The sequence below is a fragment of the Anomaloglossus baeobatrachus genome, chromosome 5 (assembly GCF_048569485.1).
Source record: "Anomaloglossus baeobatrachus isolate aAnoBae1 chromosome 5, aAnoBae1.hap1, whole genome shotgun sequence".
Classification (NCBI taxonomy): domain Eukaryota; kingdom Metazoa; phylum Chordata; class Amphibia; order Anura; family Aromobatidae; genus Anomaloglossus; species Anomaloglossus baeobatrachus.
This window is the reverse complement of record NC_134357.1, coordinates 118,715,286-118,737,568: the sequence shown is the minus strand read 5'-3', so window position 1 is coordinate 118,737,568 and position 22,283 is coordinate 118,715,286. Positions and strand designations below refer to the sequence as shown.

Sequence of the window (22,283 nt, the reverse complement as noted above, 5' to 3'; positions counted from 1 at the left end):
TGCTCAACAATATTTAGACAAAACTATGAAATATTGGGAAAATATAGTCTAGTCAGAGGAGACAAAATTTAGCTCTTTTGATACCATAATACACACCATTTTTGGAGGCCAACAGGAACTGTATATCGCCCCAAAAACACCATACCAACAGTGAAGTTTGGAGGTGGTAACATCATGGTGTGGGACTTTTATCAGCTACAGCACTGGCAAACTTCATATAACTGAAGGAAGGATGAATGGTCAAATGTAATGAGATAATCTTGATAAAAATCTGCTGCCATCTACAAGGATGATGAAGATGAAGTGAGGGTGGACTCTCAGCAAGACAATGATCCCAAACACACAGCCAAGGAAACTCTTAATTGGTTTCAGAGAAAGAAAACAAGGCTGCTAGAATGGCTCAGCCAAAATTTATGGAAGGAACTAATGCTAAGAGCTCATAGAGGGAACCCATGGAACCATCAGGATTTGAAAAGTGGAAAAATGAGCCAAAATCACACCAGATAAATGCATGCGACTAATTTCTCCAGGAGGTGTCAATTATTATTCCTCACTACATGTAGGGACACCTATGGTATGATTAGTTTTCTTGTGTGGATTGGATGGGTTATTACCGACATCTGGTGATAAATTTATGTCAATAACACCTTTTGAAATATTTTTACTTAGAAAATTGGTGACATGTTCAATACTTTTTTCACCCGCTGTGTGTGTGTATGTACGTACAGTACAGACCAAAAGTTTGGACACACCTTCTCATTCAAAGAGTTTTCTTTCTTTTCATGACTCTGAAAATTGTAGATTCACATTGAAGGCATCAAAACTATGAATCAACACATGTGGAATGAAATACAAAAAAGTGTGAAACAACTCAAAATATGTCTTATATTCTAGGTTCTTCAAAGTAGCCACCTTTTGCTTTGATTACTGCTTTGCTCACTCTTGGCATTCTCTTGATGAGCTTCAAGAGGTAGTCACCGGAAATGGTTTTCACTTCACAGGTGGGCCTTGTCAGGTTTAATAAGTGGGATTTCTTGCCTTATAAATGGGGTTGGGACCATCAGTGGCGTTGTGCAGAAGTCTGGTGGATACACAGCTGATAGTCCTACTGAATAGACTGTTAGAATTTGTATTATGGCAAGAAAAAAGCAGCTAAGTAAAGAAAAACGAGTGGCCATCATTACTTTAAGAAATGAAGGTCAGTCAGTCTGAAAAATTGGGAGAACTTTGAAAGTGTCCCCAAGTGCAGTGGCAAAAACCATCAAATGCTACAAAGAAACTGGCTCACATAAGGAACGCCAGAGGAAAGGAAGACCAAAAGTCACCTCTGCTGCGGATGATAAGTTTATCCGAGTCACCAGCCTCAGAAATTGCAGGTTAACAGCAGCTCAGATTAGAGACCATGTCAATTCCACACAGAGTTCTAGCAGCAGATACATCTCTAGAACAACTGTTAAGAGGAGACTTTGTGCAGCAGGCCTTCATGGTAAAATAGCTGCTAGGAAACCACTGCTAAGGACAGGCAACAAGTAGAAGAGACTTGTTTGGGCTAAAGAACACAAGGAATAGACATTAGACGAGTGAAAATCTGTGCTTTGGTCTGATGAGTCCAAATTTGAGATCTTTAGATCCAACCACCATGTCTTTGTGCGACGCAAAAAAAGTGAACGGATGCACTCTACATGCCTGGTTTCCACCGTGAAGCATGGAGGAGGAGGTGTGATGGTATGGGGGTGCTTTGCTGGGGACACTTTTGGGGATTTATTCAAAATTGAAGGTATACTTAACCACCATGGCTACCACAGCATCTTGCAGCGGTATGCTATTCCATTCGGTTTGCGTTTAGTTGGACCATCATTTCTTTTTCAACAGAACAATGACCCCAAACACACCTCCAGGCTATGTAAGGGCTATTTCACTAAGAAGGAGAGTGATGGGGTGCTACGCCAGATGACCTGGCCTCCACAGTTACCAGACCTGAACCCAATCGAGATGGTTTGGGGTGAGCTGGACCACAGAGTGAAGACAAAAGGGTCAACAAGTGCTAAGCATCTCTGGGAACTCCTTCAAGACTGTTGGAAGACCATTCCGGTGACTATCGCTTGAAGCTCATCACGAGAATGCCAAGAGTGTGCAAAGCAGTAATCAAAGCAAAAGGTGGCTACTTTGAAGAACCTAGAATACAAGACATTGTTTCAGTTGTTTCACACTTTTTTGTTAAGTATTTCATTCCACATATGTTAATTCATAGTTTTGATGCCTTCAATGTGAATCCACAATTTTCAGAATCATGGAAATAAAGAAAACTCTTTGAATGAGAAGGTGAGTCAAACCTTTTGGTCTGTACTGTATGTACATATATATACAGTGCCTTGCGAAGGTATTCGGCCCCTTTGAATTTTTCAACCTTTTCCCACATTTCAGGCTTCAAACATAAAGATAAAAAAAATATTAATTTTATGGTGAAGAATCAACAATACGTGGGACACAGTTGTGAAGTTGAACGAAATTTATTGCTTATTTTAAACTTTTATAAAAAATAATAAACTGAAAATTGGGGCGTGCAATATTATTCGGCCCCTTTAAGGTAATACTTTGTAGCGCCACCTTTTTCTCCGATTACAGCTGCAAGTCGCTTGGGGTATGTCTTTATCAGTTTTGCACATCGAGAGACTGAAATTTTTGCCCATTCTTCCTTTGCAAACATCTCGAGCTGAGTGAGGTTGGATGGAGAGCGTTTGTGAACAGCAGGTTTCAGCTCTATCCACAGATTCTCGATTGGATTCAGGTCTGGCTTTGACTTGCCCATTCTAACACCTGGATACGTTTATTTGTGAACCATTCCATTGTAGATTTTGCTTTATGTTTTGGATCATTGTCTTGCTGAAAGACAAATCTCTGTCCCAGTTTCAGGTCTTTTGCAGACTTTAACAGGTTTTCTTCAACAATGGTCCTGTATTTGGCTCCATCCATCTTCCCATCAATTTTAACCATCTTCCCTGTCCCTGCTGAAGAAAAGCAGGCCAAAACCATGATTCTGGCACCACCGTGTTTGACAGTGGGGATAGTGTGTTCAGGGTGATGAGCAGTGTTGCTTTTACGCCAAATATATCGTTTGGTATTGTGCTCAAAATGTTCAATTTTGGTTTCATCTGACCAGAGCACCTTCTTCCACATGTTTAGTGTGTCTCCCAGGTGGCTTGTAGCAAACTTTAAACAATACTTTTTATGGATATCTTTGAGAAATGGCTTTCTTCTTGCCACTCTTCCATAAAGGCCAGATTTGTGCAGTGTACGACTGATTGTTGTCCTATGGACAGACTCTCCCACCTCAGCTGTAGATCTCTGCAGTTCATCCAGAATGATCATGGGCCTCTTGGCTGCATCTCTGATCAGTCTTCTCCTTGTTTAAGATGAAATCTTTGAGGGATGGCCGGGTCTTGGTAGATTTGCAGTGGTATGATACTCCTTTCATTTCAATATAATCTCTTGCACTGTGCTCCTTGGGATGTTTAAAATTGTGGAAATCTTTTTGTAACCAAATCCGGCTTTAAATTTCTCCACAACAGTATCACGAGCCTCCCTGTTGTGTTCCTTGGTCTTCATGACGCTATCTGTGCTTTAAACAGAACACTGAGACCATCACAGAGCAGGTGCATTTATACGGAGACTTAATTACACACAGGTGGATTATATTTATCATCATCAGTCATTTAGGATAACATTGGATCATTCAGAGATCCTCAATGAACTTCTGGAGTGAGTTTGCTGCAGTGAAAGTAAAGAGGACAAATAATATTGCACGCACCACTTTTCAGTTTATTCTTTTCTACAAAAGTTTAAAATAAGCAATAAATTTCGTTCAACTTCACAATTGTGTCCCACTTGTTGTTGATTCTTCACCATAACATTCAATTTTTTATCCTTATGTATGAAGCCTGAAATGTGGGAAAAGGTTGAAAAATTCAAGGGGGCCGAATACTTTCGCAAGGCACTGTGTATGTATGTATATATATATATATATATATATATATATATATATATCATTTATTAATAAGCAAATATATATATATATATATATATATATATATATATATATATATATATATATATATATATATATACAAAAAACAATAATTCATGTATCTGTATGATAAGTTCATATGGATGTTCAGTTACCACTGAATCCTTTAGGTGGAATAGTCCTGTCTTTTATCTTCGTTTCTTGCATTAATTCACTGGAGTCATCCCACTTGTTACAGACACGAGGATGTCTGAAGTGCTGCTAACTCCCTCACACTGATTATGTCATCAATCTCACATGGCTTCTACAGTACACTCTGGCAAGTCTTAAAACACAATTCCCAGGCAGCATTTGGATGAGAATTTCCTAGTATGCAACTGATTAACATTTGTTACTTTAAAGGAAAAGAGCCTCTCGAAGCGATCATTGCACTACATACAACCTCATCTAAAAATGTACTACAATGATTACATGCCGGTATAAGACAATGAATGGTGGTTATCTTTGATGTACCTTTCAACATGTAAACTTTTTTTTTTTTTTTTCAAGAATAGACATATTGTTCTCTTTCTGCCTTTCCAAAGCATCTCTTGATAAAAATTGCTTGCCTAGATGAAGTTCAGTGAAACAGCAGCCAACTTTCTCATTGATCTATCTTGGCTGGAAAGTGATACTGATACCTAGAGAATATGGTCAAAATAATTGGTACATGGCTCTTAATAATTGAATTCAGGTTTTATTACATACCGATTGCAGAAGGTGTATACAACCAAACCCGGAGCCATGATAGCAGTTATGCATACTCCATTTTCAAGTTTTTTCAATTTTTCAGATAGTTCATTGTATTTTTCATTCTCGCATTCCCATAGCAGTTCTGCTTTTCATTATTTCCCTATACATTGTGACTAGTGTGCAACTTTTTACCATATTGTATAGCACCCTCACCTGTGTGACAGCATCTGACTGCTTGCAATCACAAGCACTGTGAAAAATAAATAAATTAAAAAATTGGCGTAGGCTCCCCCCATATTGTGATTCCCAGCACAGATAAAGCATACGGCTACAGGCTGCAGCCCCCAGACTTGCGCTTATCTTGGCTGTGTATGAAAATAAGTGGGACCGGATGCGGCTTTTTTAAAAATGATTTAAATAATTAATATTAAAAAAACAGCATATGGTCCCTCCCAATTTTGATACCCAGCCATGATAAAGCCTGACAGCTGGGGGCTGGTATTCTCAAGCTGAGGAGACCCATGGTTATTGGCCCCCCCAGCCTAAAAATAGCAGCCTCCCACCGCTCAGAATTGTTGCACCCATTAGATGCGAGAAAAGAAAAAAAAACTGTACATATCTGCAACACAGCACCAGAATAAGATAAAAGTCAAACAACTTTATTAAACAGAAACACATTAAAACCAAGTACCTTAAAACCTATACATAGCCTGTATTACACATGCCAGACACTATCAAATGTTACTTGTTAGGACCAAATATTGAGTGATTAGGACCAAATATTGAGTGTAAAACCAACCTCCCTGCAAGAGTGCAAGAGGGGGAGGGAAAAGGGGACAATGTGCCGGACAGAATTATAAATATTGGCCGTGCAACCACAGGCTGCCAATGGGCCCCAGCATGTGGTCTCAGTGCCCAAATATACTGAGGGCCCAGAGCTGGATATAGTATGAGCAATCATTCAATATGGCATAATAGCCCAATTGTAGCACATACACTTTGGGGTACTTTACACGCAGCGACATCACTAGCATTTGCTAGTGATGTCGAGCGCGATTGCACCCGCCCCTGTCGCACGGCCGATATGTGGTGATCGCTGCCATAGCGAACATTATTGCTACGGCAGCGTCACACGCACTTGCCTGCTCTGCGACGTCGCTGTGACTGGCGAACCGCCTACTTTCTAAGGTGGCAGTTCGTTCAGCGTCACAGCGACGTCACAGCAGTGTCACTGAACTGCCGCCCAATAGAAAAGGAGGGGAGGAGATGAGCGGCCGGAACATCCCGCCCACCTCTTTCCTTCCTCCTTTTCCGGTGGACAGAGGTAAGGAGATGTTTGTCGTTCCAGCGGTGTCACACACAGCGATGTGTGATGCCGCAGGAACGACAAACAACATCGTACCTGCAGCAGCAACGATATTATGGAAATGAACGACGTGTCAACGAGCAACGATTTTTCACGTTTTTGCGCTCGTTGATCGTCGCTCATTTATGTTACACGCTGTGATGTCGCCACCGGCGCCGGATGTACGTCACTAACGACGTGACCCCGACTATATATCGGCAGCGATGTCGCAGCGTGTAAAGCACCCCTTATACAAAATGCAAATCCCCCACTGCAGGGGATTGCGTTACATTAGGAGGCTCTTCGCTGTGACACTGGTGATAGAACATTATGTGGGGAAAATGCTGAGGTCTTGTTAATGTTGTTACCTTGTCACAATGCTATCCTGTAATCTACAGTATGTCATTATTTTGCATGTGTTTTGTTTTTATCCCGTATATGATCTGTCCTGTTAATATCAGCATCTGTGCTTTATATTATGCGTTCTGTCTAGTGTCATCCTCAGTTACTATTTGCATCATTATCACTGACTGCACAATAGTGTAATCCATTTTCCATCTTATTTTGTAGTTTCTTTGGTAACCCACTGGCAACATCGCGACACCTGTTTCCTGACATACTTCTATGGCGGCACAAGTAAGGTGAGATGTTTCTAATTAATTATTTATGACAATCATGTAGCTGGTTCCTGCCTTGCTGGATGTTCATTTCTATTTGATATCTACATCAAACTACTTATAATATCACCAGCAGCATAGCTAAAATAAAGGGATAGATAGGAAGTCCAGGCCGAACTAAAGGAATAGATAGAAAGGCTTAGAGCTTCTAGGATTACTATGAATTACCCTATTAAAAATAATAAATCTGCTGTTTGTAAAAGCAAAATTATTAAAGTTTTGGAAACTATGTGATTATTTCTCCTGCTGAGACAATGAGCTAATAATCCTGTTTGTGGTTGGTTCATACGATACAGTCAATAATTCCATTTTAGTTCACAGCAAACAACATCGTTACTGCAGCAGCAGCGATAATTGGGAAGAGGGGGGCATGTCACCGATGAGCGATTTTGAACGTTTTTGCGACATAGATGACACACACAGCAACATCGCTAAAGCGGCCGGAAGTGCGTCACAAATTCCGTGACCCCAACGAGATCGCTTTAGCGATCTCGTAGCGTGTAAAGCCACCTTAACTCTAAGTTATATTTTAATTTTCCTCATGTCAAAATGTTTATTTTCCTTTAAAATGTCATTTTGCTTTTTATATGCATATATATATATATAATATAATATATATTTGTATGTATATATATATATATATATATATATATATATATATATACAAATATATATGTGACGCCCTGGACTAGTCAAGTCGTCCCAAGTAGTCACACACACATACAATACCACCCTCCTTTCTGATTAGGTGACAGCAGCCAACCTAGAAACTCTTGTCACCACCCTCCAGGTTTGATGTCCACACCAGGGGGGGCGGGGCCAGGTGGTTGGCCCCGCCCACGAAGGAGTTCACAGGCCTGGAGGCGGGAAAACAGTCAGTCAAGTGGTAGTGCAGAGTGGAGAGAAGTCAAGTTGAAGGGCAGACCTGTGTCCAGGCCTGCCAACAAGCTACCCCGGTGGCTGGGTCAGAGCCCAGTCACCTTTGGCAAGGAGGCAGATGGTAGTGGCCGCCTGCAGGAGCCAGTATTACGCCGGTGGAACCGTAGCGACCAGGGTCGGGCGGTGGCCCGCCGGTACCGAACCGGGGAACCGATTGGAAACCGGAGCACCAGGAGGGGTACTCAGACCCAGTACAAAGCCTTGAACCGACAGGGCCGAGTCAAATCAACTGATTGTGGACTGGACTTTAGGACCTATCCCACACAAGACCCGTTAGAAGACAACAGCCCAACCATACAGGGTAAAGCCACCGCCAAGGCATAGAGACCCAAAGGGCCAGCGTCTGCGGGCAAATGGGCTCCTACGGCATATACAAATATATCAGCTGGTTCAACTGATGGCCTATAAAAAAGTGTCTCATTATCAAGGTGCCACACAATAAACATCTCATGTTGGGTAAAACCAGTGAGTTGTTTCAGACTTTTGCAATTTTATTTTTTCATAGCATACCAATGGCATTGATTACAAAATAATTTCTAAACTACTGAACATTCTACTGAGCACTGTTGGGGCCATAATCCAAAAATTGAAAGAATGCAATTTCACTGTAAACTATCACGACCAGGTGCTCCCTGCAAGCTTTTAGACAGAGGAGTGAAAAGAATTATCAGAAGAGTTGTCCAAGAGCCAAGAACCACATCTGGAGAGCTAAAGAAAGAGCTAGAATCAGCAGATACAATTGTTTAAAAGAAAACAATAAGTAAAACTCTCATCCTCCATGGCATGTATGTATGTTCACCACACAATACTCCATTGTTGGTAAAAAAAAAGCATGTTCAAGCGTGTTTAAAGTTTGCTCAACAACATTTAGACAAGCCTGTGAAATACTGGAAGAATATAGTCTGGTCATTCGAGACCAAAATTCAATTATTTGGATGCTATAATACACACCTTGTATGGAGGCCAAAATGCAAAATCACCTCAAAAATGCCATACCAACAGTAAAGTTTGGAGGTGGGAACATCATGGTGTGGGGCTGTTTTTCCAGCAAACGGCACTGGCAAACTTCATATAATTGAAGAAAGGATGAATAAACCAATGTACCAAGACATTCTTGATAAAAATCTGCTGCCATCTGCTAGGATGATGGGAAAACGAGGGTGGACATTTCACCAAGACAATGATCCCAAACACACAGCCAAGGAACCTCTCAAATGGTTTCAGAAAAAGAAAATAAATCTGCTAGAATTGCCCAGCCAATCTCCTGACCTGAATCCAGTAAAACATTTATGGAACTAAAGCTCAGAGTTCATAGAAGGAGCCCGAAGGAGCCCACGGAGCCTTCAGGATTTGAAGAGTGTTGATATGGAAGTATGGACCTAAATCACCATGGAGCAATGCATACGACTAATTTATCCATACAGGAGGCGTTTTGAAGCTGTCATCATCAACAATGGATTTTTTACGAAGTATTAAATACATTTCAGAAAGCGTATTCAATACTTTTTCCGTGTGTCATTACTCATTATTACACATTACTAATTTTATGGACATCTATGGTTTGATTTCTTTCTCTATGTGGATTGGATGGGTCATCTGGTGAGAAATTTAGGTCAATAGCACTTTTAGAAACATATTTACTTAGAAAATTGGTGACATGTTCAATACTTATTTCACCGCCTGTATATTCAGCTAAAGTGTGGCTTGGCAGGAAGGGTAGTGTAAAGGCTACTTTACACACTGCGATATCGGTCCCGATATCGCTAGTGTGCGTACCCGCCCTCATCTGTTGCGCGACATGGGCATATCGCTGCCCGTGCCGCACAACATCGCCCAGAGCCGTCACACATACTTACCTGTCCGGCGACGTCGCTGTGACCGGCGAACCGCCTCCTTTCTAAGGGGGCGGTCCGTGCGGCGTCACAGCGACGTCACTGAACCGCCGCCCAATCGCAGCGGAGGGGCGGAGATGAGCAGGACGTAACATCCCGCCCACCTCCTTCCTTCCGCATAGCGGCCGGGAGGCAGGTAGGGAGACGTTCCTCGCTCCTGCGGCGTCACACGCAGCGATGTGTGATGCCGCAGGAACGAGGAACAACCTCGTTACTGCTGAAGTAACGATTTTTGGGAATTAGGACCCGTGTAGCCGATTAGCGATAAATCACGCTTTTGCGACGATTTTACATCGCTGAACGCTGTTACACAAAGCTATATCGCTAACGATTGCGGAAGTGCGTCACCAAAACCGTGACCCCAACGACAAAATTCGGGCGATATCGCAGTGTGTAAAGCCCGCTTTAGGCTCAACAGGAAAATAATGGGTTGTTGCCCCAGCAAGCTGCAATTAGATGGGAAAGGGGTGCAAGGTATGGTTGGTTTGTGCTTCATTTTCAGTTTATTGCCGAGGGGCCCTAATTCCTGTTTTCAGCTCTGTGTTCATCAGCTCTACCTCTGCTGCATCCATTGACAGTACTGTGCTACTAAGTTGTTTTACTGCTCACTTGAGGCTGCTTTTATATCCAGGATCTCACTCACTTTACATCTTCCGCCTCTACTCTATCCCTCCAGCCCATCTTTTTATACTGCTGTACTTCAGGTCTATTGGAACACAATCTGCTGTGGGGTAGACAGTGAGATGACAGTCAGCCGCTCTCTATTACCTCCCCATTACCCCCATTACTTATATGGCTGCCTACAGTGGAAAACACACAACATGTGCTTTTAACATACATACATATGATAAGAAGATGTTTGTTTGTTTTTTGTTTTGAAAATATTTATTTATTGTTTCAAAACAAATTTAGTGTACAAACAAGTTCCCCACCCAGATGGTCATTAGTATACATTTGGATTTTATTAGTAACTAGCTGTACTACCCGGCTTCGCCCTGGTTAATAACTGCTGTTAACAAAATAGAATGTATTAACAAAAATGTATTTTGCACACACAAACCACAAAACAAATAGATATAAATGTAATTATGTCTGTCTCCCCGTCTGTATATATCTCTGTCTCTTTCCCTGTCTGTCTCTGACTGTCTGTCTCTTTCTCCATCTGACTCAATCTCTTTCCCTGTCTGTCTATCTATATCTTTCCCTGTCTGTCTATCTATCTCTTTCCCTGTCTATCTGTCACTTTCCCTGTCTGTCTTTCCCTTTCTTTCCCTGTCTGTCTGTTTCCCTGTGTCTGTCTGTCTCTTTGTCTGTGTCTGTCTTTTAACCTGTCTCTCTCTCTTTCCCTCTCTTTCCCTGTCTGTCTCTTTCCCTGTCAGTCTGTCTCTTTGTCTGTGTCTGTCTCTTTGTGTCTTTCTCTTACCTTGTCTATGTCTGTTTCTTACCCTGTCTGTGTCTGCCTCTTTCCCTGTCTGTGTCTGTCTCTTTGTGTCTGTCTCTTACCCTTTCTATGTCTGTTTCTTTCACTGTCTGTGTCTGCCTCTTTCTCTGTCTGTGTCTGTCTCTTTCCCTGGCTGCATTGTGACATGCCAACATTCCATATAAGGGCGTGGCTGCGCATTCTTCTGAAGTTCTGGCTGCACTGTGGCTCCCAGCTCCTTTCGCTTTAATGTAGGCAGGTTCTTTGGCGAATAACTGTAAAGAGCGGGGTTAAAATTTCCCCTCAAAACATAGCCTATGACGCTCTCGGGGTCCAGAAGTGTGAGTGTGCAAAATTTTGTGGCTGTAGCTGCGACGGTGCGGATGCCAATCCCGGACATACACACACACACACACACACACACACACACACACACACATACACACACATACACACACACATTCAGCTTTATATATTAGATAGCATGTATAAAGCAGTTCATACAAAATAAGAGTACAATCTTTACACTACAGACAACCTCAATAATGGGAATACGGACAAGTGACCCAACTGAGAAGTTAGGGGTGAAGATACTGCAAGTATGAGGACCTGGAATATTAATAAAATCAACCAAAGGCTGCTACAATTTCAGAAAGAGTAGCATCGAGTCTGTATGCATGGCATTTACTTTAATGTGCCATTATATAGGTAAGGGATAATTCAGACATCCGTGCCAATCGGTCTGAACTCGGACAGCTAAAACACGGACAGGCCGCAACTTTCCCGGCCTGAGTGTGACAGCTTCATATATTTCTATGAGGCTGTTACACTTAGGTCACCAAACCAGCGTCAGTCTGTGCATTACGGCCTGAAGAAGGACCAAAATCCACACACGTCTGGATGAGCCCTTACTCTTGACTTAACACATCCATGCTGAGGCGCAAAGACTTCCACTCTGGGGTCTATTGTGATAGTTTGTGAACTTAGAATCACTAGTCAAAGTAAAGCGGACAGCTGGGGTCTGGTATTCTCAGGCTGGGGAGGCTCATGATTATTGGGCCCTCCCCAGCTTAAAAATAGTAGGCCGCCCTACAAGTGCACCAGTCCTGGCAGTTTGCCTCAGTTCTTCCCATTGCCCTGGTGCGGTGGCAAACAGGGTAATATATGGGGTGATGCCAGCTGTGAATTGCCAGCTGTCATCAATCCCTGGTATTAGTAATGAGTGGGCCTCTATCAAACAACCCCATTACTACAGCAGTATTTGAAAATGGAAAAAAAACACCAAAAATATTTTATTTATAATAAAAACCCCTGACATAAGACCTCATTCACCAATTGAAAAATAATGCAGAATTGGAACACAAAAAAAAGCAATAAAATGTATGAACTTAGATTTCAACAAAGGGCTTGCTCACACGCGTGGCTATATCGGATAAAAAAGAGATTGCACTTGGACCAATGTTATTCAATGAGGCAGTGCAGATCTGCATTATTTTTTTTCAGCTGTATTCAGCAATAGAAAAAAATCACAGCACAATGTGTTTTGACTCCAAAATTGGTAGTGTGAGAAAAAAAATTGGATGCCATTCAGATCATCAGTATGGTATCCAATATTTTATGGATACATTACAATTCTTTAAGATGGGAAACTGTAAATGGTTCTGTAAAAGATTAATAGCTGCTAAGTAAGAAAAAACAACGAACTGCACACGGATGACAAGTGAGAAACAAATCTGCCCGCTTTCTGGATGAGAATAGGACTGATTTTTTTATTATGCTCGTGTGACTCCAGCCAGAGCCCCCTTCCCTTCACACATGAGTATAAAACAACTAGGTGAAAAAATGGTACCAGTGTATTCAATCAGTGTGTCATCCAAGTTGTTCCAGTATGGCTAGAGAAATAAAGATAAAATAAATACAAAGCTTCTCCTATACGTTTCTGAGCGAAATCCACTCCTTTTACGCCTCTGGAATTCTAAATTAATAAGATTTGTTTTACAAGCGCTGGGGAAATCAATACAGCCCACATGCTTTGTGGTGTACTGAAAGTTTCAGTATATTACATCATGTTTATATTGCGTCATAGACAAAGGGAAAATTGGCTCCAATTTATGAGCCAATATGAACAAAGGGGGCGTGAACAGAAATGTGAAACTTCCCTGACCATCAGTAGATGAGCCCTATGGCATCATTAGCTATAAGACAAAATGGACATTATAGGAGCAAAATGGATTCTATTCTCTCACACTTTCAATTTTACACACGTACAGGCCACTGATGGCACACTGATGGTACATGGATATGCTCTTGAAAGACCTATAGACTTATATAGGCCCTTGTCATCTGGGCTGGCGAAAAAAAACAGACATGTTTCCGTGTGGTTCACTTTAGGTTATCATGGGTATATATGGTAGCCGTGAAAAAAACAGATGCCACATGTACCAGAAACATGGACATGTGAAGGAGGCCTAAGGCCGGTTTCAGACGTCCGTGTTTAATCAGGTAACAGTCACATGCATGGTTATGGTCACATGTGTGTCATACGTGTGTCACACGTGTGACATCCGTATTTGCATATGTGTGACATGTAACAGGTAAAACACGTGTCTCTGCAATGAAAAGATGTTCTATATTTACCTGTATCCAGCAATGCTGTCTTCTGCTCTGCTGTCTCTCACTCCTGACCCCCACTCATTATTTTCATTGATTATTCACTGCCCGAGGATCTGGAAGTTGGAGCATTGTTGGGACAGCGCCGGAAAGCACAGCCGTGAACAGCACTACCGGGGACATCGCAGGTGACAGGTGAGTATACAGCAGTTTTTGCAGTGACATCCAGAGGGTCATCAGAGTTCCCAATGAACTCTCATGAACCCCTGAAAGTCACCATCATGACACTCGCTGTAGCGCAGTTGTCGCAGGGGTGTCATTAGGAGGTCATCAGAGTTCATTGGGAAATCCGATGACCTCCTGGACATCCCTGCACACACACTGCTGGCATTATACTCACCTGTCACTAGCGATGTCCCCAGCAATGCTGTCCTCAGTGGTGCTGTCTCCAGCGCTGTCACTTGGATGTGTCTGCTTCCAGCTGCTCACTGCAGTGAATAATCAATGAAAATAATGAGCGGGGGTCAGGAGCAGGAGGCAGCAGAGCCGGAGACAGCATCACTGGAACAGGTAAATATAGAAAATCTTTTTATTTAAAAACCCGTGTTTTCTCCGGTCCGTGTCACACTGCTGTCACACGGATCAAGTAGTGTGCAGTCTGTGTGACACCTGTGCTACCGGAGAAAAAATGGACATGTCTGCGTGTGTGCGTGCGGGGAATAGCGGGGCCACACGGTCCATGTGAAAACACGACCGTGTGAGTACAGCGTAGAATAACATGGGTACGTGTGACATCCGTGTTAAAAACGGATGTCACACGTACCTAAAACACGGACGTCTGAAACCAGCCTAAGAGATATTGTTGAAAACAGTATTATACTTTATTAATCCGCAGACTAATAAACTCCGAAAATATTAAATGACTGGTATTATTACCGAATAATCATCTGAGATCAAGCCATAGGCAGCACTGAGATGTAGGAAGCTGCAATCTGCCAGTAGCTCCATCATTGCTCCTGACTAGTGTATCATTTCTGAGAGGATAATAGGATATAATGATTAGGGGGTTAAGCACATAGAACTAACTGAATTACCTTTCTTCTTTTTCTGCATAATTTGCAGCCAGTTGTAGGCAGTTTTAGTGTAAATGAACAGGAGTGAGCAGAAAAGCCTCAGCTGGAATGCTCTTCCTGAATGTATGGAATCAATTTACTGGTTTCCGTACCATGCACATCATGTCTGTAAATTGGACAGGAACCTTAATGTTCTCAGAACTAAACCTTATGTGAAGGAAAACATATTGGGGTATTTTTCACCGTGTACAAGCAGTAGATTATATTTCACATCAGAAGGCCTGACTTTCTCGCACATTCTTGTCACCTTTGCTTATCGTGGATGGAGCTAACACACCCTACTGTGTGACTGTATAACTCAGTGCTGGGCTTTGTGCTTACAAATATACATTATTCTGCAGAAACTTACTAGGAAGGTGGATACATTTAAAGAAAAGAAAGAAATACAGTAAGTAGTGTAATGTGCCTGTAGGTTGTCCTGAATAACCTTTCAGTCTTAAAATGTGACAAGCACGCAGGGTTGCCAACTTTTTCTTTATTTTTTTCTGGACAGCTTCTCCAAAAATTATGGATAGCCAACGTTTTTACAAATACATTGGAAAACCTTAATAAATAGTGATAGATGAATACTAAATATTCAGGTTTAGGTTATTCATACCGAATACCTATTACTATTCCAGTATTCCTCGTGATTAGAGATGAGCGAACACTCGGTGTTCATACAAAACACAGACTTTACAAAAAAAAAAAAAAAACAGAGTTCGGGTGCTTTACGTATGCAAACCACTCGCGCGCGCATCGCCGTGCTCAGGTACACTCTGTGTTCAGCCCAGTGTGAGCCACTTGCAGTGTATGATCGGCTCGCACTGGGGCTAACAACCGCATTATTGGATGTAGTGTGCACCAAACCAAAAAAAAAGGAAAAACTCCACCCACCCTTCCCCAGAGGTGATCTGTTTATGGCTGCTTGCATGTGAACGGAGACCCAAACTGCCCAATTAGTGACTTCCATTGGGGTTCAGGTCAAGTTGAGATCCGAAACCGAACTTTATCTAAAGTCTGGTTGCTCCTGACGAACCAATCCGCTCATCTCTAATCACGCATAACAAGCCTAATGCAAGTCAACGGGGAATCCAAGCATTTTTCTTGAAGTTTTCCCAGAAAAATACTTGGGTTCCCTATTGACTTGCATTAAATTTATTTGTGAATACTTGAACAGTACTAGGTATACGGTACGAATAACCCGAATCCGAACATTTAGTATTCGCGCATCACTAGTAATAAACCATTAAGATTGTAAGTAATATGTGTCTACAGTCCATAATTCAGATATGAAGACATGAGCTGCAAGCACTGTAAACTATAAAAGAATGATAATTACAGCCATAATAATTTGTAGAAGTTTCTCCAGCTTGTAAATAATCATGGGTGCAAACATTTTTTTTTTTTACGGACAGGAAAAAAAAGTGCCCTATTTTTATGGACTGTCCAGGAAGTTCTGGATGGTGCCAACGCTGCAGCCACTGTGGCATGAATGTATATCTTGTTTCAAGCTTTCCTGCCATCTCAGAGAGAATAGAGCAAGGCAAGTAAAGGTGTTTGTAGTGCAGTCTTTAACCTTTTCTTGCGCTTGCGCATTTCAGTACTTCAGCCTCAGCAGTGCAGATCAAAGTGCACCTGTCGCGAGCGGAGGAGGGGACGCTGCGCTCACCCACTGCTCGGGTCCGGCTGCTGCTGCTGCTGCTCGGTGGTGGCTCGAGCGGTGGGCTGGATCCCGGGGACTCGAGCGGCGTTCCTCGCCCGTGAGTGAAAGGGGGGTGGTGTGTGGTTTGGGGATATTGTCCGTGACGCCAGCCACGGTTGTGGTGAAGTTGTGACACCACCGCTGCTCTGGACGGGGATCCCGGGAGCGATAACAGGGAGCAGCTTGGATGTTGGTTCTCCCCTCTGTGGGTAGGGGGGTTGGTTGTCGCGGGGGCAGCGCTGTGCCGCACGGCACGGTGGTACTCACTCAGCCAGTAATTTACACGGAGTCTCTGATCAAACAAACGGCTGGATGGACGGGTCCCACAGACGGCTGCGGTTGTTCTTCTCCCGGTAGGTTGATGGTGACTGCCTTTCCCTGCACCTGTGTTGTGTTTACGGTTCCAGTGGCTTCCCTCCGGTAACCCGCTCCCCAGCTTGGATGGATGCTGAGGGAGCCCCTTTTGCCCGCAGGCTCTGGCCCTGGGAACTGTAGCCTTGGCGGTGACTGTGTTTCCCTTTATGGTGTGAGCTGTTGCCTTCAATCGGGTCTTGACTGCTGGGAAACCCCGGAGGTTCCCTTCGCTAACGGATTTGACCAGTTTTACGGCGACTCCTAGCCTGGTCGGGGTCCGTAGGCCCTGCCGAATGGTGCTGGCTTCTCTTTACTCCCCGATCCGGTACCGGCGGGCCACCGCCCGTCCCCGGTTCTTACGGTTCACTCCAATCAGCCTCTCCTGCAGACGGTCACCACCGTCTGCCAACCTTGCTGTATGTGCCCGGGCCACGCACCCGGACACGGTCAGTCTCCTCTACTACCACTTCCCTAACTCACAACTGATCTGACTACTTTTCCCGCCTCCAGGACTGTGTACTCCTCGGTGGGCGGGGCCAACCGCCTGGCCCACCCCCTGGTGTAGACATCAGCCCCTGGAGGGAGGCAACAAGGATTTGTGTTTGACCTCGGTGTGCCTAGCCGGGGTGTGGGGTGTGTTGGTGTAGTACCTGTGACGTCCTGGCTTGTCCAGGGCGCCACATTCCCCCTTAGTAAAATGCAGACCGTCCGCGGGCTGCCCATCCATCACTGGTTTTATTTTTGTCAACTGCAAAAGAGTAGAAAATGGTAAAAACATGTAAAAACATCACAAACATTTTACAACGGTACGGCTTCCGCTCTTCTCCCACCCAAACAACCTGGCCCTGATGCTGCCCCTAAGAAGCGGGCAGCACCCCTTGACCCCAGTCCAGCACCAAGTTGCCCGAGCGGGTTCTGTCTCTTTCAGGGGACCAGTGTCCATGGGGACCCCTGAACCCCTGGAGGATCACCACCGGTTATGGTAGTGGCGGGCCTGGGCCATCCCTTTCCTCCAGGCCCATCCTCCCAAATCAGCCTCTCCGGAGGCGGTAACAGTATCAAGCCAACACATTTTTATTTACATTCCACTAAGTTTGTGGTTGCCCTGCAAGTTCTCGGGCTTGTCCATAAGCAGTTCCTTACGCAACGGTTGCAGGAAGTCCCTACGGGGACAACAGTTGCCGGCAACGGCCGGTTTAATCAAAACCTCAATGAGGTTACTTCTTCGGTTGATTTGCTTATCATTCGAAAACTTTCAAACTGGTACACTCAACACATAAAGCCCCCCTTTTAAAGAGTAGTTTCCCTATACCTAAGTGGGGGTCTACCTAGGTTGGGACGAGTGGACCTTCGGGGTCCGATGTCAGTGGTGACAGGCAGTGGGGCAGAGGGAACAATCAGTTCCTCCTCCCTGCTATCATGTGGGGCAGGCGGAGGCGTAGGGGAGCTGGGTACAGGTACATCCCTGGGCACTGGCTCGTGGTTAACCACTTCCATCATTTCTTCATCCACGGGTTGTGGGAACAGTATCACTGGAAGAATCACCGCGCCGTTCTGCGTAGGCCAGTCTGCTGGAAAATCACCCATCATGGTGTGGATTACCTCTTTTTCCTTCTGCGCTGGTTTGGGAACTGGAGCCTCATCCGCTACCCTCAATGCTGGTGGGCACTTCTTCAGGTGGTCTCGGGAAACCGTGGCCAAAGTTCCCCCCTGGTCACGGCTGATCTGGTAGGCCTTCCCATTCTCCCATCCTGTGGGCTGGATTACATACAGGGTTTTTTCCCATTGATCATCCAGCTTGTGGGCCCTTCTTTTCCTCTTCAGCACTACATCCCAAGGCTGGAAGGGACCGGCAGGCGCCTTCTTGTTGAAGCACTGCTCCTGTTGTCCCCGACTCCGGCACAAGTTCTTTTCAACATATTCCTTGACCTGTCGGTACTGTGCCCTCCGCCGAGTGTCCCATTCAGCTGTCGAAGGGAGTGCTTCTGGAGCTTCCAAGCCCATTTCCAAATCCACTGGTAGCCGGCCGGGATGAGCTCTCATCAGGTATGCTGGAGTGCATTTCGTAGAGCTGGAAGGGATGTTGTTATACATATCGACCAGGTCAGGTAGCTTCTCCGGCCACAGGTTCCGCTCTTCCAGCGGTAACGTCTTGAGGAGGCCCAGGATCAAGTGGTTCATCTTTTCACACATGCCATTGGTTTGGGCGTGGTAAGGCGTGGTCCGGATTTTCTTGCAGCCGTACAACTGGCAGAATTCCTGGAATACCTCTGCTTCAAAGGCCGGACCCTGGTCGGTAAGCACCTTCTCGGGGTACCCATGCGGTCGACAGAAATAAGCCTGGAACGCCTTAGCGGCGGTACAGCCGGTTAAGTCCTTAACTGGGACAACCACCATGAACCTTGAATAGTGGTCTACAATGGTCAGAGCTTTGAGGGCTTCAACTTCATCCCATACTTAGCAAGGGACGCAAACACCTCGGCTAGGTGCTCCAGGTGGGCTTCATACGTCTGTGAGTACACAATCACATCATCCAAGTACAGCAAGACGTCTTGAAATTTAGGTGTCCCAGACAGCATTCCATCAGCCGTTGGAAGGTTCCAGGGGCATTGCACAGCCCGAACGGCATGCTGTTGAACTCGCAGAGTCCCATAGGAGTGGCGAAGGCAGTCTTTTCTCGGTCTTCCGGTGCCACGGCCACCTGCCAGTACCCGCTGGTGAGGTCAAGGGTGGAGAAGTAGTTAGCGGTTCTCAGCGCGGCCAGGGACTCTTCAATGCGAGGCAGAGGGTAAGCATCCTTATGCGTTATCTGGTTAATCTTCCGGTAATCCACACACATCCGCATGGTGCCATCCTTCTTCTTAACCAGCACCAACGGGGCGGCCCAGGGACTACAGCTGTCCCTAATAACCCCCGCCTCCTTCATGTTCCTCAACATGTCTTTGGCGCATTGGTAGTGCACGGGGGGAATAGGCCTGTATCTCTCTTTAATAGGGGGGTTTGTACTGGTAGGGATGTGGTGTTGGACCACTTTAATCTGCCCAAAATCTAGAGGGTGCTTGCTAAAAACGCACTCATACTCCTGTACCACCCGGTATACCCCTTCCTTGTGGTGTGTGGGGGTATCATCAGTGCCGACGTGTAGCTCTCAACGCCACTCATCTAACTCCCCCAGGGATGGGTGGGAACCGGCAGTAGGCGGTGCGATCAGGGGAATGGCTTCATGGATGGTGTGGGGATCTAGAGTGAGCAATTTGGCAAGGGTAGCGTACCGGGGAAGCCTAACCTCTTCTTCCCCACAGTTCAGCACTCGTACGGTCACTCTCCCTTTCTTGACGTCTACCACCCCTCGGGCGGCCATTACTGTGGGCCAGTGTTCGGAGGACATGGGCTCTATCATGGCGGGGTAGTCTCGCCCTTGGGGCCCTACCACTGCCCTACACCAAATCATCATCTCACTCCTGGGAGGCACTGTCACAAACCACCGGGGGGTCACTCAGAAATCCCCCGCGCTGGCTACCAGTACGTCACAATCGGGGGGTAACAAGTGGGGGTCACCCCTCCTTTATACCTCCCGACCGACAGACAGAGCACGTGACGCGCTCTCTAGCGCCCCTCTTATAGTCAGGCCAATTATGGAATTGCCCGACAATAAGCAAGGAGGCCGCTATACTACTTATGCCGATTATTGAAGGGTCCCCGGTGAGAGTAAGGTATATATTCCCCCGACCTCCGCGGGCGGAATATATAAAATCTCCCGAATCTCACTGGCCTCCCCACAATAATCCTTGGCACAATTCGCTGCCACCAACCGATTTACGGTAACTATTAGCCGAACACACAGACGTGGGATTCAAGATCGAGATAACAGAACAGCCCAAGATTAATTATATAATTTAATCGCCTAAAGCACACTAGAAACTACAATATATACAATAGGGAATCTACAGAATATACAGTTATGTCAGAGTACAGTTACAGATAAAGCATGGGTTACAAACAGGTATGCAATTACATCAGTTACCTTGTGTGTCTGGCCACAGGGGGGCGCTGTAGACCAGGTTTCCAGGAACTCTCTCACAGGTCTGTCCCAACCAGGCCCCCGAGCAGAAGAACGCTGGAAAATGGCCGAAGTAGGGTTATCAACCTGGGCAGATCCAGGTCCCCTCCTACCTTAGTGACCTCACAGGGAACACTGCTCCACCCCTGGCATGGAGTCACAGTAATATCCCAAAAGGGGCTATTACCTGCAACTCCGGACTGGGAGGTCCGATCGGGATGGTTCTGGTGCCATCAGATCCGCCCGTGTCCCCTCTGCATTTTGAGTCCAAGCACGACTCATTTACCGGACTCCTACTAGCAGTTCTCTATATCTCGCCGCCCCAGGGTGCCATATACACTCCGATGATATGCCCAGATTCGGCTCGAAGTCCCGATTCTAACGATGTAGGGGGTGTATGGCTGAGACGCACGGTAATATCATAACTGGGTATGATATTACGGAGCCAGCAGTATGCTCTCCTGTGGTGATTGCCTCAAAAGGGTGTTGTCAGGTCACTGTCCACTTTCTTTGATGAGCGGACACAGCTCCCAGGGGCTCTTCCTCTCTCTCTTTGGTTTAGAGGCCTGAGGGAACACTAATCTCCATATCACAGGAGATGGCTGCTGGAGGTGTGACACCTTCACAGATGCTGGACATCTGAGACAAGAAGGGAGGGGGGCACTGCCAGGGAGTGATGAGAGCAATTATGACTTCTCGTCATAATTCCTCTTCATATCCCAGGCTTTACCTCACACCTCCCCCCTTTTGAGGGCGCTAGGGGGCAGCACCCTCCGGTGTTCCCCCGTGCGCCCGTCCGCGACCTCTCCTTGTCGGGACAGCCCGTCTGCGTTACCGTGGTCACGGCCCCTTTTGTGGCGAATGGTGAAGTCGTATTGCTGGAGCGCAAGGCTCCATCGCAACAATCGCCCATTCGTCCCAGAGACGGTGTGCAACCAGCTGAGGGGATTGTGGTCCGTCTCCACGATGAAGTGGCGCCCGTATAGATAGGGTTGCAGACGCTGCAGGGCCCACACTATGGCCAGGCACTCCTTCTCCATTGTAGAATAGGCCACTTCCCTTGGTAACAGCTTCCTGCTCAGGTACAAGACTGGGTGCTCTTGGCTCGCAGAGTCCACCTGGCTGAGCACCGCACCGAGGCCGAAGTCACTGGCGTCGGTCTGTACTACAAACGGCCGCGTGAAGTCGGCCGCCTGTAGCACGGGCGGGCTGGACAGGGCGTCCTTTAGGGCCTGGAAGGCTGTCTCGCAGTCCATTGTCCAATCGACTGCAGAGGGCAGCTTCTTCTTGGTGAGGTCCGTCAAGGGCTTGGCCAGGCTACTATAGCGTGGAACAAACCTCCTATAGTACCCAGCGGTCCCCAAGAAGGACATCACCGGCTTCTTGGTCCTGGGGGTGGGCCAGGATGCGATG

The 22,283-nt window shown here is 45.5% G+C and overlaps 1 protein-coding gene across 7 annotated transcripts in view; it reads left to right on the top strand.

Moving 5' to 3' along the window:
- Window positions 1-22,283, top strand: part of SORBS1 (sorbin and SH3 domain containing 1) — a 583,014-nt gene that overhangs the window by 227,962 nt on the left and 332,769 nt on the right. For all 7 annotated transcript variants that reach the window (XM_075348809.1, XM_075348810.1, XM_075348812.1 and 4 more), the window contains exon 3: window positions 6,672-6,742. The gene's annotated coding sequence lies outside the window, so the exon portion shown is untranslated. The remainder of the gene's footprint in view (window positions 1-6,671; window positions 6,743-22,283) is intronic.